Source organism: Thunnus thynnus, chromosome 13 (assembly GCF_963924715.1).
Source record: "Thunnus thynnus chromosome 13, fThuThy2.1, whole genome shotgun sequence".
Classification (NCBI taxonomy): domain Eukaryota; kingdom Metazoa; phylum Chordata; class Actinopteri; order Scombriformes; family Scombridae; genus Thunnus; species Thunnus thynnus.
The window spans coordinates 19394263-19417335 of NC_089529.1; the positions used below are offsets into that span (position 1 = coordinate 19394263).

Consider the following 23073-nt stretch of genomic DNA (forward strand, 5'->3'; position numbering starts at 1 on the left):
TGTGTGTGTGTGTCTGTTTGTGTGTTCCTTGATGCCATGCAGATCTATTTGGAATCCTATAAATGGGCCGCAGGCATGAGTCTCAGTCCAGTCATGGTTTCAGCACCTTGGACAGCTCTATTAGTTGCATCTGCATCACAAACCACCAATCAGCACCAAGGCCAGCTCCTGTCAGTTTGTTGCTGCTTAAATGAGAGGAATAGTGTCTTTTACGGCCTGGATAATTTAACATAAAAGGAATAATAAATAAGTACTGTCATCCTTATAATGGAGCCCAGAAATCTGATGAGTTAACCTAAGCTATTCTCTTTATACATTAATTGATTGTTTGACTAAATGAGATTGAGTAAGAATGCAGCCCGTGCACGAAGATATATTTATATTTAGGCAGCATATACAGTTTCTCTATGATATATGTGGTTTTCCAGGTCTTTTGACATATTTTGAAACCAATCCAGGGAGAGTATCCTGAGGTTTACACTGTCCTTTGTAAGATACTCTAGTACCCATTTCAGTATCCTTATATAAGTATGCTAATGCTCCCTCCTTTGGTAGGGTGTAACTTCTTTCCAAGGACTCCTTGAGGGGATGTTTGAGAAAAAAGAATGCGTTCATAATCTAAAATACAAAAAAATGCCTGTCCCACACAGTCTCATAAATTACTTTGATACTGCTATTACATTTCGCAGTATCTCTCCCTCTTCTCCCTCTCTCTCTTGCTCTTACTTTTTTATCTCTCTATCTATCTGTCTATCTGTCTGTCTGTCTATCTGTCTACAGTATATAGACGCACAAACACACACCATGCTTGAATGGAGAATAAAATTGGTGCTTGTTAGAGCTGTGTATGTGGTGCTAGTGATGTGTAGCAAAGTAGGTCACGTGTCCTCAGCAGCATTGTTCTGTCTTCTGTTTTTACTGGCCCAAGGATACTTTCACATCTGCCAAGTTTTTATTTCCCAGCATATATATGCTGAAGATATCTTGAGCTCCATTTATTTTATATTGTTATCTTAAATTAAAGATGGAAAGAACCATTTGGCTTCATATATATCAACACAGGGGGTTATAAAATTACTAAAGGAACATAATGTAGATAAGTAGACATACAGTGTTTATATATTTTTGCCCCAATCCAATTAAAATGTTGATGTCAAATGACATACAAAATACAAATAATGTTAATTGATCTCATTTAAAATGAAAACCTACCTGCTTGAAAGATGCTGGGGGGGAAAAAAACGGAAGCACAGAGGAGAGTGGCAGGTGCAGCTGAAACAAGCAGGTGCTCACAGAGTTATCATCTTGTCATGGGGCATTAGTCCAAATTCCCCACAGAACATCTATTCCACAGGCATACAGGCAGTGAACATGCTGTACTTCACTTTTGTGGTCCCATGAGGCTACAGCCTTGGTAAACTGTTGCACTGTTGTTCAGTATACATGTGGCCTTATGAACTCATTCACTCAGAATGATAACCGTCCATTGTCTGGTTCCTGTTTTATTAGTTATTCATTCATAGCATTAGTTATTCAAATTTGACTGTGGCAATCAAATTTGATTGCAGCGGTTGCCACCTAAATGTGACATGCATGGAAAATGAGCTATGCCTTATTTGCAACACCATCATGTGTTTATTTGTGGTAAGTGAGGCGCCGCATAAATCATCTTAAGGAAATTGACAGATGCTTCATCAGCCATGCAGCACTCCTCAAAGGCGAGTAAACCAGTAAGCTCCCCTTAAAGTCCCCCTCCATTCAAAAATGTTTTTTTCTTCTTGTTCCTTCATTTGGATGTTTGAGCTTGACTATTCAAAATAATGTATGTACAGAGTTTGACACTTAAAGGCTGTTTTCATATTCATCTGCTGAAAGTGGAAAGTTTCTCTGTGCTCATTGAAAACCTAAGTTAAAGGGGTGTACCCCACAAGCATGATTTGGCATCACAAGCAGTTTGGAGGCTGATCCTGGTCAAATATGCAACTTACACAAGTGTCATGTGGAAACTTGAAACCTCCAGTGCAAATACACTGAGAATTGGCTTTTCAGTGAAGTAGGAGACATCTTTTGTTCAACTTTTTACATGAAAAATAATTACATATTCATAGATTCTGGATTTTTAATGAAGGGGAAGGAGGAGATGTAATTTTAAGAATTCCTAACTCTGTAATTGAACTGTTTTGTGAAAAAAAAAACACATTTCAGACACATTATTTTTTAAATTATATTATTATGTCTTAAAACATGTCTGGAGGTGATCTTAAATAAAATATGGAGAGGAAGTATTTTATCATATATAATATATACTTCTATAACCACTTTGTGATGCACATCCCCTGCTTATACTTCAAAACTTCTTCTACTGTGGATATAGCTTTCATAAGCCAAAAAGGAAACACATGAAAAATTGTTTTGACCATCTTCATATCTTTAATGATTATAAATATAATACTTAAAAAATAAATGAAGGAAAGTAAGCTCAGGTGTAGAACTGAATTTGTGCTTGCATCAGCTAATTGGCATCAGCTGTCACAAAATCATTGGCTTACTGATGCATCATCTGTTCAGCTACCAGCTGACTAGTAAAATACAATCATACAAGTGTTTTAGGCGGCCTTTATAAATTGTTTACTCACTGTTACACTGCTGGTTCTCTGTTTACAGGTTTTAGGAGGTACAACTGCATATGTGAAAAAAATGTTTTGTAAAGTACTTTGTGGCTCCGGAGAGAGCTTTGAGAAAATGTGTTTTATGGGGCTGAAGACTGTTGTAAAAGGAAATATATGGAGTGGAGGTGTGGAGTAATAGAAATAAGTGAGCTTACCAGACCTCTGTAGCCGGCTCCTCATCTCTACTTGAGGCTAGTGGCTAGAGGTTACTTTAGCTTCTATTAGCATAACACACCCTAATCTCTGACCAAACTATCTTGACTGGCAGTGGCGTTGCATTGTGGGTAAAGTAGGTGCCAGGTTTTGACAAGAAAGAAGAATATGTGGAATAAAAAAAGACCATATCTCTTGTTCTGCTGCATCAGTTTTGAACTTTCCATTGTGAGTCCAACAATGTTATAGGAGTGCAATGCTAAAGCAGTGGAGTACTTTTTTAATCACCAAGTACTCCAAATTAAACGGCCAAATACATTGTTTGACCATACACTCCAGAACGACACATAGGTGCATTTTCTATTCTGGCGCCCTTATTGACAGTAATCAGCAGGTCAACATCAACTGTCTGTGCTTTCCTGTTAAAAAATAATGATATTTTATGATGTTACAACGCTGTGGTTAAGGTCTAGTTAGGTTTAGACACAAAAACCACTTGGTTAGGTTTAGGGAAAGATCGTGGTTTGGGTTAAAATGATCACTTTGTGAAGGTTAGAGAAACATGTGGTGTGGGTTTAAGTTACTACTTCTTTAAAATTAGGGGACCTTTGTCGTCCTGGCTATACAGAAAATAATAACAGGGTGAAGGTTAGAGGACAATCATAGTTATGTTTTTTTTTTTAAGTTTCGTGACTCGCAGTTTGAAATGAGACTCGTGGTTAGACACAAAACAAGCATTGGTCTGCTGTGGCAAAGTCCACTTCTGAGTTATAACTGCGCCACTGATCCGGGTCATAACTACTGTGGCCGCTAGATGGCATCTGTCACTCAAACGTAACTATATGTCGTTTTTTGGTGATTGAAATTACGACCTATTGTGTTTTTTTCTTGGGAGGACAGTCTCCTTTTAAGTATGGGGGATTAGTTAAACGATGAGTTAAGTTAGATTTACACCAAATTTAACTGCATATCCATTTGCAATAAATAGTCAACTCTAGTGTCTTTAACTGAACTATATCACAGTTTCTTTGTTTTTTTAATGATACTTGTTAAGTTAAAACACTCCTATTATGAGCTGAGTTACTTTAATAGCAGAGGAGAGTTGTCTGCACATACTATTTTTTAAATTTTATGTCACTGTATAAAGATTCTAAGTATCTACAGCTGTTGTAATGGAAATTTAGGCCTGGCTTATCATATACTGTATATTACAGTGGTCTAAACACATTCACACACACATACACAGCCCACATCATTCGGTCCCCAGGGCCAGATATCTCTCTCTGCCCTGCAGCCATGTCACCACAGCTGTCAGAGACTCTGGCCATGCAGGTCATGACCCAGTCTTCGGCTTGAGAGACACTGGTTAGTGGTTGGAGGTATTGATCTAGCTCAGGTGCAAGAGGTAATTAAGATAAATGCTAATATGCCCGATGGCCACTAAATTGTAACGGTTAATTAACCCATGTGGATGTATTGTTAGTGTAGGACACTCACAGTTGGTTGATAATTGGACACACGACTGAAAGGATGTAGTGACTGAGGAGGAGATGCTGTTTTCTTGTTTGCTATCACAACATGTGCCTAGACGTTTACTTTTCATCTGTGTGGTTTGTATTAAACATGTATTCTGATGATGAGACAAGGCAGTGAGTTAATATCCCCGTAATAATCTGCCTCTGTTTCTCTTTTTTACACTCTCACACATACACAGAGACACACACAGAGAGATGAGGAGGGAGAGAAAGAGAGAGAGATGTCAAATTAGATTCACTTGCTTCGATAGTCACAGCAGAAATTTGAGCCAAATTGGCGCATCCCCATATCATGGATGCACCTGGTCTCTCATGCACTGACATACCTCTAGAAACCTGTCCATCTGTGTGTGTTTATAACAGTGAGAAAACACATGCAGGTAGTTGCCTTTACTGACAGCAACTTAGAATACTTAAACATGTTATATAGATATATTACACACACCTGATCCAAATATATAGGAAGCAAAACCGAGCATCTGACTGTATGACATATATTGAGTATAACAATAAAGCATAATATAAATAACAGCAGTCTGTTACAAAGCATCCATGGTTTTCATTTCTGTAATTGGATACATTGTGAGCAGTCACAGCACTGGCATGCAAAGACTTAGTTTAGTGACATGTCTGCTTAAAAAATTTTCAATAATGATTTCATATTTCATGGCACCCGTTCTCTCTGCAGAAAGAGTGGCATGCATGAGTCTGGCTGCAATGATATGTCGTGTCATCTTTAGATAAGAGCTGGGAGAGGTATAGTCTCCTATAATGGCATCACTGAACACACAGATGCCCAGTTCCACTATCATTCCAGTTTTACAACCCACACATATGCTGTCACAGCCCCACTCAGTTAGCATCAAGCTGTGGGAGCAGAATGATCTACTGTAAGCACTATTGGATATGAGAAACAGTCTGGCATCCAGACCAAAATGATGTAACATTAGAAGTAAAAATCAAATCCAATCATGAAATTATGTCACCATAGTTCTGCTTCAGTGATGACAAAAATTAATAAGAAAAAGTAAAGGCAGGTCCAGTACAAGACCAGGTGGACTGTTTATTAAACTTAGCAAATGTACAAACACATCTCCTCCCACTGAAGGCTTTTGAAGGCATGAACATGAGAAAACACTCTCGGTGATCTGAAATTTTTTAAACCACATCTGAAATGCCACCAGACTGGATACCACTTTGTCATGAAATCGTCCTCAACCAAACTGATTCTAGTGTTTTATTTTCCTTGCCTGTTATTTTTATGCAATTTTTAAAAAATCTGCCTTTATTAGACCCCACTTAGAAATTACTCTTTTATCTAACAAGATGTCATGCTGTGTCATTTCGTGTTCTCTGCTGATTTAATGAGGGCCCCCATTAAGAGTAACATCTCTGCTTCTCTTGATTTGCTGCAGTTTGCTTTTACCTTCACGTTTCTAATGGTTTCTGCCATATTATACACATCATTTTAACTAGATACACAATCTAAGTGCAGGAACAACTGAGTGGACGTTTTCTTTTGGGAGCAACATCTTATTTGTATCATTATTGCATTTTTAACAGAATTTGCTCCGGAAATCTCATGTTACAGCATGGGAGCTTGGAGGTTTGCAGCTGAACAACACCATGTTATCACCATGGAGGATAAGAATTAGAATAGGCTTGCTATGAGATGCCAACAACCCCCTCACTGTGAACAGGCAGCTGTGGAGGGTGTGAACTGGTTCAGACTTGCAGGCATTCAGATCTGTCAACCTGAAGGGGGCACAAACCACCAAATCAATCACCTCTCAGGCACAATGGCACGCCTAAACAGACTAATACCCTCACACTGTTTGCAATTAACCTGGCAAGCTATGTGGAATTGTGGGTGGATCTCACTTTAAAGACAGGTCTTTAAAGACACAGTTTTAATCCTGTGCCCCTTGTGTTAATTGTTCAGTTATCTTTTGTTTTATGCCAGATAAATGTGTGTTGAAATATCCTTTTTGAGTATTTTTATATCAAAATACCGGTATTTTCTCTTCCTGTAAAATGTTTTCAAATGTTTGATTTGGGGTGTATACAAAAATGTATCCAATCAACTGTGATTTTGGGCAATTAGCTAAATGCACCATAAAACCACAGCCGACTGCTTCTTGGTCGTCATCGGTAGAAGAGGAATATCATTCAAAGGGGGGATGTGTGTTTGGATATTAGTGGGCAGAAACTTTATTTTCATTTTCAAAAGAATGTGGCTGAGGTCTAATTTATTCATTTCTCCATCCTCTCCTTTTAGCGGTCCAATCAAAGCGGAAGGCTTTGATTTAAATCCCTCTTGTAATTGTACACCGCCCACATATTCCACTGGGAAATACTGTAGGTCACAGTACAGAAGATAACTCCTGAAAAATGCGTCTATGACTGAGCAGATGTGATTAATGATTTTAGGCCAACAGTAATGTGCAGTTTGCCAAGATAAGGGTTCAATTATTCTAGGACTCACAGTATAAACCTGTGTAGTGAAGCAGTGAAATACACTTATAGCTTCATATAAATATGATATTGTTCTTTTTTCCTCCATGTGTGTAAAACAGAGTTGGCTTGTGAAGCAGGACAAATTCCAGATGGATCTGACAATAAAGTGAAATCTAATCCACAATAATCTAACTATGATGGGTGGATCTTTACTTTCAAAAGAAAAGCAAAGAAAGTCTTATTATTGCAGACAAACTTGAAGGGCCACTTTGGGACACGCATCATATAGTGTACATGTTTAGAATGGTGAAAAACCTTGGCTTTTTTAATTTCATTTTATGTAATGCACAATCATTGTACACATAATATAGACTATATATTTTAGTCCAATAACTCAAATTATTTACAGCTAAACAGTTCTTTTGGCAGTGAACATAAATAAATAAATCTCACACACAGTCCTCTTGGAAATGCAAACAGTGCAGTATCAAAACTGGAGCAACATTAGGACCTCTGTCGCTTCTCTTCCAAAGCAGCTTTCTCTGTATAAATTTGAACAAATGACCTTGAAATCACAATGGGACTAAAAAAGTCAAAGTGAGAGTCAACCATCAATCAATTGGAGAAATATAGATAATATTAATTTTTCCCAAATTGTTGTAGATGAAAGAAAGTTCAAAAAGGCAACTAATGTGGCTCTGTCTAAATTGTTATGATCCAGTAAACCACCCATTGTATGAGGATTACTCAGAAATTCAGTTTGCCTGTAACAGTCAAGCTCAGTCATCTAGTTTCTATGAGGCTGCAATGTGGTGTGTAAGGCTCCTGCCAGCATCTAACCGCTCCACTGTGATTAGGGGGAAATTTAGCTGGCTGATTTCATAGCCTCTTTATATAGTATTTGGTCTGCTTGACGTTAAGCAGGTATAATCTCCACTCCCAAAGGTAGATCACAGGGAGTTTCTGCTTTCAGCCCTGGTATTATTTCAGAGGCTTTTATGTTCTCTTTAGGGTCACGGCTTTATCAAACACAAACCACAATTGAGCCCAAAGTCACTGATGCAGATACTACAGATTACGTATGAGGGGAAAAAATGCCAGAATAGAGGAGTGGTGCATGTTGCAGGCTTGAGTATTGCCAAATAAGTTAAAACAGAGGGATACTGGAATATGTGGAGTGTTGAACTCTTAGGAATATGTCTATTTTTTTTCTATGGCCTCTTTGTAAAGCAGACAAACTTAAGTGTGTGAAGGTGGCAACATAGAAACACTTCCAAACAAACACACACATACACCAGGTGCAGATGCCAAAATATTTATCTGCTTTGGGATGTACTTACAGTATGATACGTTTTTCTATCAAAAGTAAATCTCCCTATCATTACACAACAGTTGCCATCAAGATTAGCTGTTCCCCTGGCAGAATGCTAATGCCCTGAAAATTCCAGCAACGCTTTTAGCACCGCTGAAAACAACTTTATAATGAAAAACAAATGTGTTTCTGCCTGTGGCCTTCATCACACCCTGATTTTCCCAAAATAAAGTTGTTCCCTTCAGCGCTGCAAGTGTCGCTGGTATTTTCACCTTCAAGGTGGCCTCTCCATTCTAATTCACCTCTCTTGTCGTTGAAGATGTGCCAGAGACCCACTTTGCCAACTGAAGAAGACTAATGCTCTGCCATCCCCCATTCATCTTCATCACTGACTTGAGTTTCCAAAAAAAACTGCAAAACTTAGTTTTAAAATGCACATTATCTTTTCATTTGATTGTTTTTTGCTATACAGACAAATTTACTTTTATCACAAATAAAAAGCATCAGTGTGGCTTGACCTCAGAAAGAGAATAGATGGCTAGCACTAAGTGGACAGTCCCAAGGCAACACTTTATTGTCACATTGACCATCAGCTATATGCTCATGTCTCTGTGATTTTTAATGACTTCCAAAGCACCACACCAGAGGAGGAGCGGTTTAGTCTATTTACTCTGGCTGCAGTACTATACATTCAACATCCCTGTAGATGCAGAGCACGTTACCTAAGTCATTAAGAAAACAGTGGGGGGGTTAATTCTCAAGGCAATATTTTTTGTGTCTCATTTTGATAATATTAAAAGGGTCTCCTAATGGTGGCCTAAGGCTCTGACTCACCCCACTGTAGATGGGGGTGCAGAGCGCTGCTGTATCTTTAGTTATTCTTTAGCAACATGGTGCTGTCACACAATATGCCAACTTGATTGAACTATAACTGTAGGAATGATGTGTTTGGAAAATGTGGACAATATTATGACTTTCATATAAAAAAAACGAAATTTCAACCAGTAGAAAGTGAATCTCTGAACCTACAAAATGACACACTGAAATACTGCTAATCATACAGTATTACCTATGAGGGAAGAGGAAGGAAGAATATGGCTTTTACAGGAAACATTATTCTCACAGGGTAGAGCAACGCATCACCACCATTACCATGACATTCAAATGGACTAGCAACAACTTTAATTCAGCTCAGCAGTTTTATTTTTTATGAATACAGGGCCTACCTCGCCTAAACAGTGTAGTACATCTTGACACACCCCAGTGGTTTTTAATGCCTTTGATTTAAATTCATTGCGTAGGAGAAGGTTTTATCTAAAGCTCATCACTCTTTTCTGCGTCTCCATCAGGATGCTTACATAACATCTTGTTCAACCCAAGGCCATAGCACTCATCCCATTGTGTGTAACAGGCATATTGGTTACTCACAACAGTTGATAATGTGCTCGACCTTGTTGTGTTCAGAGTGGATGGGGCCTCCCATTTTGTTTCTGACTAAGAGGATACCAACAACAAAGGCTGACGTATCCACAGAGTTCAGGGCCATTAACTCCCTGAAAACACCACAAAAGTGTTGAGAATATAATTTTAAACTTTCTATCACAAATAACAAAATAGAAGTACTGTGTAAACAAATTCTATATGAAAAGCTAAACACTTTCTGCTCTTGTGAGGAGACATGGCTGATTTATGTGTTGCGCCATTACTGAGGTGGCAGAATCTAGCTGGTTTCGGGAGAGTTCACAGTTGCCCCCCCCCCTGACAGATGAATGTAGAAATTATTTAGTTTAAAAATCCTAAAGTGAAATTAGCTTCTGGGGAAAAAAACATTAATATATTGCTTCAGTGTGGGTGTGAAAGTGCTGTGTTGAGTAGCTTAAACCCATCAGGAATTACTTAACACTGGCTTATCTTGAATTATAATCAGAAACATAATTTAATTAAGGTCAGAAACACATGCTAGTTCAAAAGTGGAATTTTAGAGCTTCTGCATCTTCTCTAGTTTCTGTTTTGATTTGTTTTTTTCCAAAGTTGAAGTTTTTTGTTGGAACAGCTGATAAAAGTACCCGATGAATGCAACACCAATATTCACTTTCCTTTTGGCTGTTTTAATTTCTCATTTAACCTATTGATATTAAAAAAAAAACTTCACTGTTTTGCCTATTAGGCCTTTACTGTCTTCATGCTACATGTAGAATCAGCTCCAGTATATATACAACCCACTAATGCCTCTGAACCTACCTGTATTTGAGTACCCTGACTTGAGATTTGGCTGTAAACCTGTTGAGTGCTGGTCGTCTCCTGTCTGTGTCTTTTATCTCTCTCTGCTGAGCAGTGGGAAGTCCCTGGAAACATATTCCTTTCTGCTCCTCTGCTCAGCAACCTTTAAAGGCCCTGGCGGGAGCCCCGGTGCCAGCCCAGCTTGCTATATGAACTCGGACAGCAAAGATATAACTGTGTGTTGTATGTCTCTATGAATTGAGATCTTTGGGCACCTCACAGAGAAATACCACCAGAAGAGTCAACAGAGGTAAAGTGCACTGCTGGGGTGTTTGGAGACACACCAAGGACAAGACTGTGGTTTTTGAGATATGGAGTACAGGAAATCTGGCAGCAGCCCCAGGCACACCTGAAATATGACAGGGAGAGATAATAAGAGAGATACACAGTTAGAAACAAGCTAATAGGTAAAATAGAAGGAGGTGAAAATATGCAGGAATTGCAAATAAACAAGAGCCTTTGTTGATAGTTCCCCCTGACAATAAGAGATCACATCAGGAATTGCTGTGACTCCTCTGACACATCAGTTTTACAGAGAGTGCTTTGTTTATAAAGCAGCCAAATCTATTCTGGATCAGTGGGAGTGTCTTCATGTCTGTTGCCTCACCTAAGGCCATCCGCTCTTACCTAGGGAACTGAAACATCCTTTGTGTCTTATTCAGGGAGAAAATAAAGTGCCGCGGGCTGAAAGTGATGCATTTGGTGAGTCTAACAACGGACATTACAACAGCCAGGAGCACTAATGAACCAAGTGGTATCAATGACCTTTGATAATGACCCCACAGTGGTTAAATACCTGGAACTCCCCGCCAGTCAGTTAGAACTTGGCCCCTTGGATGAGAGGTGAAATGTCTTGGTGAAAATGTTGTTTGTATGATTCAGCTTTGGGAGTATGCTTGAGTTCACAGTAAAACCCCTGGTTATGCTTTTTCTTTTTTTTTTTTTTTTTTTTTTTTACAGGCTTTATGTGATGAGCTGCTGCATTCACAAAGCCTAGTTAATTTCACTCTCACTCATAATTCTAAAGTAAATTCTTAAAACATCCATATTGTCCAGTCCAGCACAACTCTGCATATATATACAGACAGCCCAGAACAACAAACTGCAAGGTTAAAACAACCTTCTAAAGTAATTACCTTAATTAATATTTAGTTTTCTTTGTTAAAGCAGCTGAAATCAACATTTTATATGAATAATGGATCAAATGACTATTTGTATATGAAAAGGGTCAATGGTATTTAGGAACCCACAGAGAATTATGGCACGGCTCTGCAGTTCCCCTCAGCTCTACAGAGCTGTATAACCTCTTTCAGCTCATTGTTCTCATTTTCTGGCCCACAACTCATGCAGAGATAGTCTGCCTCTCTCCACGAGGGGAAAACATTGGTTTGACTTTAAATGAATTCGGAGATTAAATATGTTTCCAAAATCAACTAAAAGAAAAAAGAAAAGGAAAAGCCAAAATAAATCACACGGCTCACAGAGGATATAGAACAGACCGAAAAATATTTGACACGTGTTGGTGAGTCACGCATCCAGCTGTTGTGTTCACTGTTGCTGATTGACCCGTACAGCAGCATGAAGCAAGGAGAGTACGGTGAATGCTTTACAGCACATTTAGTGCATTTGGAGTTGGTTTAAAACTGAATATTGAGGGAAACAAAACATGTTTTCAGCTTTTGGAGGGATCTAAAGAGACAAAACATGTTTGTTTTTTGTTCAATTAGGAGAATTTGTTGCCCATGTCTTACTCTTGCTATACTTATGTATTTAATTGCTAACTGTTTTCTTATCAATTATGTATCAAATCATAATTTTAATTCAAAAAGAGAACAGGCATGTTATTTAGATGTGAAAGAAATGTAAAACACTCCAAACCTTACTTGATTTTCAATTAATATTTATGAACAAGAACAAGTGAACCCTACAGCTAAAGTCTAGACAACCATGACTATGTGATCAGGTTCCCATTGCTGCCGCTGCTCTGCTGTCAAAGAATGGGGACCTGACTCTGCAGTCAGACGCTGTGGAATAATTGTTAGGTCTTTTACACCCAAATAGGTTTTATTTCATAAAAGTGCAACGAGCTCTGAACCAAAAGATGTGCCCATATCCCCAGAAAATAGCCTTGAGCACTGTCACACTATTCAAGAAGTTGGCCCATCTACAGCAAATGGAATAGCTCCAGGAGGTGTCGCTTGATGACATCAAAGATTTGTCAAAACTCTCTTGTGTATGACTTCCAGAGAGTTTGCAGAGGTAGACTGGATGAACCAAGGTCATAGAGACATATAGTGTACACTTTGACTTGAACAACATTTCATTCGGTCCAAGAATACTTTTGAAGGATGCAATTGATGTCACAGTATTCAAGGTTAAACTGACTAAACAGCTGTTTAGTTCTGTACAATGTGTGCATGATAGATCCTGTGGAATCGGAGAGATCTTGCAGTTGTACACTATTGTAGTATGAAAAGTCTAAAAGGATTGTTTCAGCCTAAAATCTTAATACTATTGAAATATTATAATAGTCTCCCAGCCAAAGATGTGGGTGGGCAATGTGTGGGGAGTAATTGATATTGGAATTATACTTTCTGGGCGAAGTACAGAAACCTATCAAGCCAAAGAACTGGCCTGAAATGAAAATGTAGAGACGGTACATGAGTCCACTCCTGTCGATGTTCTACATTGAAAGTTGATGAGATTCAGTGTCCATTTATTTTTTAAAGATTTTCAATTATGCAATGCTCCCCTTTGATAGGCGTCATGTAAAGGTCAATTTTGGCTTCACACATTGAAGGTTTGAGTAATTCATTTGCTGTGGCACATTCATTTTTCTCACTTGCAGCAAGACGAATGAGGACTAATGTGGTCTGCCAGCAGTGTGTTGTAAATTCAGATTCATGCACTAGTGTGTTAAATACTATATGAGTTTCAAAATTATGCAAAGGGCCATATTAACAAACTTTTTGAGTTTGAACTGTTTTCAAGAGAGGATATAATTTTACACTAACTGTTATTGTGTGACCAGTTCCAAACAAGTCATGAGGTAGCCACTGAGCAAAAGACATCTGCTGATAAGGACCATGAGATACAATTGAAAGCCCCCGATAAAGTCAGTAAGGGGACATTGAATGAGGAATATCTCATCAAACTACTTTCTTTCCGTTTTATTTTTGATCACTCTAAATTAAACAAAAAAAAGAAAACAGAATATTATGCAGAAAATGGTCTAATGATAACACTAAAAATAAACACACTAAAGAATAATATCAAAGTACTGTTGTTTTCATTTTTATATGTGTTGCAGCTGGGGAAACCTTGAGTTTGCCTGAGCCATCTCTGACTGAAGGAGTCGAACTCAGTGTATTTTTGTTCCTGGCAACACAGAAGGTCATTGAAAATGTTTCGTACAGTTGTTCTGAAAACATGACCTAAAAGTATGTTCTGTATGTTGACATTTTTTGTCATTTGGGATTTATAAACCTGTGACTGGTTTTATCTTCAACAGTTCTCGAATGTCGAACGAATGTCATGCTGACTTTGAGAAAGGTACTTATCCTTCACAGGTGCCGGTGGTGCTACTCAGCAGAAGAAGAGCATTGTGTTAGGGAGCCTTTAAATGTATGAAAGTTCATCCCTGAGAAACTGAACACTCCTGAAAAATCACAAAAACAAAAGTCTGTCTTTAAAATGGCAGGCGATCACATCATTAGCACCACCATTGTTGTGACTGCATTTAATTTCATCAGTCTTAGTGACAGCCTCCTCTCATATTGTTCATTGCATTATCAATATTATAATCATAATCATCTGATTCAGACTTCATCCCAGGCCTTTCACTTTAACCATCCCCCATCTTCGGTGTCGGATGGGATAGTGGGAATGAGCATTCAGGGGATGGAGGTAGGATGTAGTTTTTCTAATGTGAGAACAATTACCTGGATGCATGATTTGATTTAGAGCAGAAAGGCAGCCACAACCTGTGAAGCATAATGGATTTAGCTAAGTAACTCTTAATGCTTTTTCTGGAGAGCATTCAAAACCTCTATTGGATTTTTCATCCTCCCTCCTTCTCTCCCCCCCCATCTTTTCCCTGTCACTAACATTCCCTCCATCATTCCTCACCCTGCATCTCTTTTTACCGTGTCTCTGTCTCTGCAACACATCCTCATAATGAAACAACCACATAGGTCGATTGAACCTGCACTCCAGAACGACTCATAGGAGTGTTTCCAAGGCGTTTCTAGAAAAACCCATAGGAGCATTCTGTAATATACTTCTCTATCAGCAGTAATCGTAAAAAAAATAATCATGTTTTATGGTGTGGTTAGGGTCTGGTTAGATTTAGGCACAAAAACCACTTAGTTATGGTAAGGGAAGGATCATGGTTTGGGTTAAAATGATCACTTGAAATGTGGTGTGGGTTAAAGTTACTTCCTTAAAGTTACACAACCTTCAAAGCAAAGTTATGGTTTTTAAAAAACTGTCCTGATCCGCATTTGGAAACATGACACTCGCAGTCGGAAACCAGAGGTGAACAGCAGTCTCCTGCAGCTAACTCAATTTTTTTTCCATCTATCTATCTAACCATACACCCGACCCTCCACCTCTGATTATGGAAATTTGTCACCTTATATTGACGTCATTTGAACTTCGTTATAATTACTATGGCCGCTAGATAGCATCTGTCACTCAAACATAACTATAGGTTGTTTTTGCTGGCTGAACTTTCGACCTATACTGTGTTTTTTATGTGAGGACAGGCTGGTCCCTGCCTTCACCTCTGCTTCCCTTGCTGCCTCTGCCTCTATATCATCTGGTCTCAAGGTGCCAGTTGTGTTGAATATGAAACTCGCTTGGACGGCTGCAAGACAGCGTGGAAGTGTCACTGGAGAGGCAGAGAGAGAAGGGTATATGAGATAACGGTGGTCTTGCTATTCCATGCCAGTCGTATATCTGATATTCTGTCATTCACATGCTAACCTAGCGTGGACCCTTACTTGAAATTCAGTGCATAAAGTACTCTACTGTCAGAATAGAGTACAATAGATTATTTTTTTCAGCTTGAGTTTGTTTGAGTATGTTTGTTTTCTGTTCCCAACTGTGAGTCAACAAAGAATTTTTCAAACGATTATATAATTGGGTATTGTATTGTATTGTAACCTTGATGGCTTTAACAAAGTACTTATTTTAATCAAAATCATGATTTATCCCCAAACCTGACCAACTTGGTTTTTTGTGCCTAAACCTAATCACACCTTATTACAGATTTAGCCTGTTCTGCTTGGCAAGAAAATTTAATTAAAATGTTTCTTCTTTCTGAAAAAGGATACAATAATACAATATTAATTTCAGATTAGGCTGTTTTCCTTTCAATTTCCTATTGGGCTGACATGGCTGAGAAAAAGATAGGTTGAGGAGTTTTTACTGTTTGGGAGAAAAATGAAGGAAATTTGCTTCTATTGATCTTAAAAGTAATATGTTTCCTGTTTTCACAATTTGCTATCAGATGGCTTTTTTGCATCTTGCCACACATTCACAGAGAACAACTAACATTCTTACTTGACTCGCATGACAAAATAAAGATTTAAAGAAACCCAAACACAGTATGAAAGCAAGATGCTTCCATGCTTGGTTCAGTGGCCTTTATCTGTCACAAACTGAATCTGTCACCTTCAGTGGAATTTACTGTAATTGGCACTTTGAATTAATGAAAATCAGATTGTGTTGACACACATGCATCTGTTTCGACATTTGGTTGCACAGCATATTCATGGATGACAATTTTCTTCGTTTATCTAATTGCATTTCAGTCAGAGGGAGTTTTTCCTCTCAGAACAAAACACCAACTTTTGAAAAATTCAAATGCAAGAACTTTATGCATTTGACTTTGAGACATACTTTGGAACAGAAAAGGCAACAGAGAGCTGGAGGCTTGTGCTGAAAAATAGGGGAGAAAGATAGATTTGTCAGTGGTCAGGTTTGAAATATAAGAATGATATAAAATCAAGATCTTACATGTGGCCAGCCTCTGAATGAATACTAACTGATACCAAAGGCACATCACGGCCTGCCTCTGTCTGGGCAATGTGTTAATAATGGAGACGAAAATATCACCTCAAAATTGCCACAAAAAATAATCTGTTTATCATGATTTGGCTCTGTGACACAGAAATAACAAAATGCAAAATAACATCTGTTACTCTTTAAATAATAAGCTATCGGTAATGTAATTTGTGTTTCCTGTTGTGTGTGATTATTTGTCAAAAGCACAACAGAAGCAAAAGTCAAGTCTTAAAAACAAACAGGGAACTGGATTGACTACCTGCTTCTGTAAATAAGATGGTTTTGCTTCGATGAAGCAATAGCAACTTGAGCCAATTAGTGTCAAACATGTCAATTGCTTGAAACTAATGTTACATGGCTTGGCACTACATGACTGACTTATATAATGAAAGTCTAGAGAAAATTGAACCCAAAATTTTATGATGGAACATGGTGGAATTGCTGCAGGTTGACATCAGCATTCACACTAGTTAAATTTGACAAAGTTACAGCACACTGCTGTGCTGCTCTTTACTTATTTACAGTCCATGTAACAATGAGGAAGTTGCTACAATTAGCAAAACAAGTAAATCACAGCAGAACTCTCTATGGCTGCACAATAACTTTGTTTGACTTCTAAATTAAAGCAATTACACAGAATATTCTCTGACATTGACAGCTAGAGTGGAAATGCAACATATCACACATGTATAAAGAAAAAAACAGGACTATGTTTGGTTGTTTGCCTCCATTTCATTCTTGGTTTTCAAGAATCCTAAACAAGTGGATGCAGGTACTTTTTCCCACCACCCACATGCTCTCCATTCTCCACTCTCTCACTCCACTCTCATTAGATCACAAATCCCATTTGAACTGGATTACCAACTGTAAGTAGACAACTTCCCCGTGTCCCCAGACCATCAGGGGCCCGAGGGCTTCAGATTCAACCCATATGGCAATTAGTTTGTGGTAATTTGATTATTTTTGGATAATACTGTATGCACAACTAAAGCACAATAAAGATTTAATAAAAAAACATATAAGCCAAGCCAAAATGATAGAAGCATCTGCACTATTACATAATCATGAGGCCGCCTCTTGTAGAGGGGCTGTATCACAGCCACCCCAGAGCAGAAGATGTTGCTTGGCATTGGAAAACTTTAAAGGGGATGTTGAATAAGCAGGTCAGTAGGCAGGAGTACAACACACACATTGTTTGGAGGCTCATGAAATCGAGTGAGTAGATTCAGTGTGACAGAGAACCAAAATCCCCAAACCTTCCATTATTCTTTTTGTTCTGTGATGATGTCCACCTGCTGAGACACAAACATACAACTCTGTCTTTGTGTCTAGGTTCGTCCCAATATCCTGTTCTCTTCCTTTCTCTCTTCCACAATCTGTCCCACTCTCACTGCCTTCAAGACAGGCAAAATGTCAGAACCTCCCATGTGAGGGGAGACATTTCATGGTTTTTAACAGCTCTTTCATCGCCTTTCCACATGTACCTCTCCTCCAGCCAAGTGAGTTGGACTTGGGCACAAAAGAATAAGGAGAAAGAGAGAGAAAGAACAGACAAAAAGACACATCAACTCTGTCCATTCGATTTCAAAGCACCCTGTTAAGTGCTTGTGTAGTTTGTATAGCTCTGTCTAGGGATTGCCTCTCAGGTGTGGAGAAAAAGTTAGGAAGTGCATGTAATGTAATTGATGAATGTGCATGCATGTACTGTATTTATATGTAAATTGAAATGGGATTGTTTGTTTAGCTGGGTTTTTGCAACAGCCAGCCAGTAACCAACCAAATATTGCAACACCTCCCCCTGCTGGATCTACTGCAGTGAGATGAGCAGATGAATAATGGAGGCGCTCTCTCTCTATCTCATTCTTCCAGTCTCTTACTCTCTTACCCACTTAAGCTTTCCCTCTTTCTTTCTTTTTGTCCAAAGCCTCTTCTCTGCACCAACTAGTCAATGATGGTTTGAGTGTTTTAAAGACTCTTCCAACCTATCTATCTATCTATCTATCTATCTATCTATCTATCTATCTATCTCTGTAGTTGTTTACATGGTGGGCGGGGTCAGAGTGCCAGATGACACAATGTGAAACAATAAGGGGTGGATGAAGAGGGAAAATGTATTGCCTGAGGGTGGAACAAATGTCAACAATAACAAATTACATCAGCATCAGCAGTGTGTGTGTGTGAGAGAGAGAAAGAGAGAGAGGAGGGGTAACACAACAAAAAACAAGTATTCCTTAAATAATTTTAAATATTTGTCAGTGTTTATGGTGACTAACCACATAATTATGTACTAGATCAAATTATGATAGATATTGAATTTATTTGTGCTCAAGGTGACTGTGTGCATGTGTGTGTACGAGGCATATGGGTCCATGTCAGTACAGTATGCTTGCACAGAGCAAAATGGAGAGATAGAACACAGTCATTTTTTAAAATCATACGGATCTTGAATGTTTGAAAAGGAGCCCCCCCCCGCCCCAATCTTTTACTCTGTGGCCCACTGTATCTTGGACTCTGAATCACACTTCAAACACTGCAGTTGCCCAAGAGAGCTGATTTAAAAAAAAAAGAGAGAGAATCAGATGAAACTAGTGACAAGGCACCATGCTGCAATAGACCAAAGTCTGAGTGCTCTCTATTAAGCCTGGTGGTTTTGCCCAATGCAGTTACAGAACTGAATATCGTACATCATTCCATTTACACTCGACGGGTAGTCTTCAAGTGTGAGATTCAAGTGTTTTTGGTCTTTGAAAGTTGACCATTAAAATGATTGAATGAATATTTTATATTCAAAGATGTGGCGATATTGTTTTTACACAGCTGAGACCTGTAGTGGCATCAAAAAAATGTGGCTGGGGGAGCTGAGGGGGACCTTCATTTGTAAAAGAAAAAAATGTCAAATACATAAAATAAATACTGTAACAGTTCAGCAAATCACTTGTTTATCCAGTGAGAAGCTAAGCCAAGCATTTTCAAATGTGTAAAACACAACATAATACATTAGGATCACAACATTAACATTTCCATTTCAGTTAAATGACAACACTGGAACAGACTCTATATAACTTTCATTTCATAACCGTGACATTCAACAGAATGTCACCACCAGTGGCAGAGATGCACACTGACTATTTGTAGCATGACTATTTCTAGCTGCAGAACCTGCACTGACTAACTGCAGACATTGCTTGATATTATTGCTAATGGTCAAACACACAAATGACGACACAACACACACAAATGATCACACAAATATACGTTATATGAGCCAAACAACAACCATTACAAAGTTCCTTCTGCTGACAACTAAGTATCACTTACACAAGAGAACGATCTACCTGTTTCATGATTAATTGAAATGTGATCTTTAACAGTATTGATGTGCAGTCCTTCAGTTCTCCCACTCTTGCCTTGAAACCCATTCTTCAGTCAACAGTTCTGCTTTGTAGTAATTAATTTCTCACATTTAGCTCTGTCAGGTCTCTGCTATGGTTGCCTGACCAGTAGACCTTACGGTCAAACTGCTTTTGTAGCATTCTTGTTGGTATGATAAGCTTCCATTCACACTGACAAACAGAACAATTGCTGCAAGAATTACAGCTAAGGTTTGAAGCTGCAATTTTTAACCTGCAGCACATTATCTTTTGACTATACTTTGAAACAACAACTGTTATTCAGTACGCTGGAAGACAGCCCCATATGTTTCGATTTGCTTCCAGTCTGATCAGGATCCATTTGCTTTCCCCAGTGTTTGCATTTAACCCTGCTAACTGTTGATGGATGCTTTAGCATCCCATGCATCCCTCAGGAGGTGATGTGAGATATGTGTCGATTCAGTGTACACAGTCTATCACGGCTTGATTTATGGTTCAGCACAGTGCAGTATGTGCTGCCTACCATACACAGAGCAGCAGATTGAGACCCAAACCATACATCTAAAGATAAAAGGCTCTAAACAGGTTCAGGTTGGTTAAGATGAGTTTTGACATTGTGTGACATTATGTGAAAATGTAACAACAGATGTGGAGAAGCATCTTCTCTACATGTCTGGTTTTGTTGTAATGATTCTCCTCATAATTGCATTGCAAAAGCATGATGTATCTTGACTATACATCCAATTAATGTTTCCCACTATGCTTCCTTGGTCTCACACCATGTTATCCTGTAAGTTATTTATTGATTTATGCTCTTGAGACTGGTCCCAAGAGCAAATTATATTTTGTACCTGTACAAGCCAATACATTTACTAAGGTTACAGCTGGCACAGTGTCATACTCTCAGGAAGTCAGTTTTGCAGGGTAATCCCTAGTGGGAAACACAGCAAAGCATTCTCTGAAAGTCCATGGTGCAATTATCTGGACTAAGAAATTGTGATAAGAAGTGAAAATTAAAAAAACAAAAATGCTATGCTCTTGTGATTGAATTCGATACAGTCTGTGCCCTTTAAGAGGCTATTTTTCCTCCCAGAGTAGACGGTTTCGAAGGGGCATGTCATGGTAACAAGATATGATTGAATGGCAATGTGTGGCTGAGCAGAAGTGAGCTTCATAGCATTTTGAACTGCAGAGCTTGTTAGAGATATGCATTGCAACTATTGGGTTTGACAAAGAACATCCGGAAGGCCTTGGAAGAGAGAAGGAAAATTGGGAGGGATGGGAACATACCGAGAGAAAGGGAAAAAAAGAGGAAGGGGAGGGTAAAATAATATTACAAGAGAGGAATGAACACAAGTGATCCCCTCTGAATCCCTGAAGGGTGAAACTGTGCTCAGGTTGAACAGGGCACAAGACAAAGAAGAACCATAACCAGGTGATGCTTGGGCTGACCGTGGTAAATGTGGGTTTATACTGTGATTTATAGGGGTGAAGAGGAGAGAAAAAACACTCTAGGTGGGACACACACAAGCACATGTACATTCACACATGTGCATGTAGCACATATGAGCATTGTATGCACACACAGGCACTCCTACACAGAAAACACTCATCATAGATACGAAATCACACCATGTAACTGGCCAAGGGGAAGCTATAAATCTATTAAGTTCGTCAGCTTTATACTTACCTGTGGGCAAATGTGTGTGTGTGTGTATGTGTCTACTGCTCAACAGGCCTTCTGGCTGTGACAGGTGCAGTACTGTCGCTGCATGGGGTCAATACTGTAGGCTACATGCCCACTGGAGCTTACTGTAATACAAGACAGCTGACAGCACACACATTTCAATAATACCCAGAAAGAAAGTCATTTCCAAACAAAAAGTTGTTCTAAATAGCCCAGCACTGAACCAAGCAACATATTGTCCGCATTGGATGCAAGAGTATTTATGCTTTGACCTTCAAGAATTAGGCAGTGTTTACTGACTGTGTAGCCAACTAGCTTACTGCAGCAAAACTGAAGCCAGGGCCATTGTTTGGAATAAAAGAATTCAAAACCGCAAACGGGTCAAAATTTGTTCCACATAAATCCAGTTGTAGGCTATTACTACAAAGAGTGGATTGTATGCTGCAGATATGGTGTCTGAATCCACAAGCACTGCTGTACACAAGAAGAGAGTGCACTGCAAATAGAGGTTATACACATAACTTTAATGATATTCAATTGGTGCATCTTCAAAGATCCTACATACCACAGCAGTTATTAAATGCCATTATTAAAGTTAAAAGATCCATTGTTTCATAAGTGCAAAATTAATTGGGCAGTGGTCTAACATTACAAGTGGCTCCATATGCCTCTATAATGCACTGTGTCTGTGACTCTCATTAACTGGTGTGGTTGAGGTAGTGTTTCTGTAAGCAGTCAGAAAAGTAGTTAATTCCACATGAAAGCCCTCACTTGCAATTTAATGGAACAGGGTGCATTTGGTGATGTAAGCCAAATAAATTACCCCTCTGTTGTCTGGTATTAAATATAACCACAGATTGCAACAAGCTTAAGACCTCTCTACATTCAGGATGCTTGGCTGGCAAGTGCAAAGCACACAAATGTAATCCAATGATGGTAAAACAGCAACTTTTAATTATGTTACGTAACTGTCATTATATAAGGCAACCCTACAAACAAATTGAATGTGTATCCCACGGAAAAGGAAAGCAATTTTGAAGATGACAAAGCAGCTTTTGTCCTATTAAAGTCCAGAATACATATTTAGAGGTGGAGGAGGAGGATGTAGTTTGTGATTTGGAAGAAACAGATGTGTCAATACAAACATCTAAAAAATAGGAAATAGGAGGTTGGGAGAAAAAGCTGAAAGAAGTCTGTGAAGGAAGGTGACATGAAAGGGAAAGAAAACAGTTAAAATCTGATTAGAGAGAGACACAGAACATGATAAACCATCAACAATAATTATAATATATTTTCACAATAACTAGTGTTTTTCATGTGTTTTACACGTATCATACTTGATACTATATAATTGGCTTTATGTTTTACTACATCTCTGCTCTCTGATCATTCCTGGGTTTTTCTTTGCCCTTTCTCTCAACTCATTGTCATCTTTTTTCCTTCCTAGAGTATTTTTCTTTCTCTCTACCGCCTCCACCCATATCACTGTCACCCTCCACAAACCCCAAACTTCTCCCACTTCACTCTTCTCTGTAATTAC

At 38.6% G+C, this 23073-nt stretch overlaps 1 long non-coding RNA gene across 1 annotated transcript in view; it reads left to right on the top strand.

Annotated features, from left to right (window-relative positions):
* LOC137195853 (uncharacterized) overlaps window positions 1-23073 on the top strand; it is a 198116-nt gene that overhangs the window by 106273 nt on the left and 68770 nt on the right. The gene's annotated exons all lie outside the window — the stretch shown is intronic.